General features: G+C 60.5%; 1 protein-coding gene across 4 annotated transcripts in view; it reads left to right on the plus strand.

Moving 5' to 3' along the window:
• Nucleotides 1-1,110, plus strand: part of NOS1 (nitric oxide synthase 1) — a 200,099-nt gene that overhangs the window by 59,605 nt on the left and 139,384 nt on the right. The window contains exon 1 of one of the 4 annotated variants that reach the window (XM_019506670.1): nucleotides 527-788. The exons of the other annotated variants lie outside the window; for them this stretch is intronic. The gene's annotated coding sequence lies outside the window, so the exon portion shown is untranslated. Of the gene's footprint in view, nucleotides 1-526; nucleotides 789-1,110 lie in introns of those variants that run through there. 4 annotated transcript variants of the gene reach the window in all.

Below are 1,110 nucleotides of genomic sequence, written 5' to 3' on the forward strand. Positions count from 1 at the left end.
AGTGTATACACACACGCACACACACCCCTATCAGGGGAGGTGGGTTGCAAGTAGGGAAGAAATGTGTCAAGCAGTTCTAGTTAACATACCTGGGCTGGAAATGTGGGTGGCGTGTGTCTGGGACACAGGTGTTGGGACCTTCTTTCTGCCCCTCTCCTCCTTTACTTGGCGCTCCCGTTGCTTTTGCAAGAGGGGCATGTAATGCGTATTGGCTGGATGCGAGGGCCAAGTGCACCCAACAAGTACACCGAGGGGCTGGGGAGTTGTGAATAGCTCCCTAATTGGAAAAGGAGTTTCAGTCGGGTGGTTCGACGTCGCTGCTGTTGCTCTCCCCCTGATGGGGGGCGCAGGGGGGTGGTGGGTGGAAATGAGGTTATATAAAAGATGTATGCTTTCCAGAGCACCAAGTGTCTGCTAATGAGGGCTGCAGCGTCTCGCTCCACACGCATGGAGCCCCCTGGTTGGGCGGCCGAGCTAATTCGTTTCAGTGATGACAGGCTAAAAGGGGCACATTAAGCAATGAAGTCCTCCTCACGGCCCGAGCGGAGCTCGTCACCGGGTCTCCGTCCCTACATATTTATACTGCTTTTTTTCCCCTCTTCCCAGCTAAGAGATACTTAGTGCCTGGAGGGGAGGAGAAACAGAGGAGAGGGAGGGCGAGGAAAGCTACTTATTCCTCCCGCCGGCCAGGAGCGCAGAGCAGCCAACCCCAATTCTTGGGGGAAGGGAGAGAGAGGGAGGGGGATGCACCTTGGACAGGCCAAAACAAGGGCTCCTCGTGCTGCACGGTGAGTAGGACAGCGCTGCGTGTGCGCGGGGCCGAGGGGCTTCACGGCAGGAGCTGCGCTGCGGAGAAGGTAAGTGACCCCTGTCCCCCCCCCCGCTCGCCTCGCTTCTTCCTTCCTTTATTTGTTACCCAGCAGCAAACTTTTCCCTTTCCGAGGAGGAGCTCCCGCCGGCGGAGAAGGCAGCGCCGCCCGGCCCGTGTGTCCCCGCCGCGGGTGGACCGGGCCCCGGCTCCCGGCAAACTTTTCTGCGGGCGCGGGAGCGCGGGGAGGTAGGTGCCAAGCTCGGCGCGGGCACCGGGCACCGGCCCCCGGCTCCCTCCGC

Source organism: Gavialis gangeticus, unplaced genomic scaffold (genome assembly GCF_001723915.1).
Source record: "Gavialis gangeticus isolate Ggan-Ray unplaced genomic scaffold, GavGan_comp1, whole genome shotgun sequence".
In the NCBI taxonomy this organism is placed as follows: domain Eukaryota; kingdom Metazoa; phylum Chordata; order Crocodylia; family Gavialidae; genus Gavialis; species Gavialis gangeticus.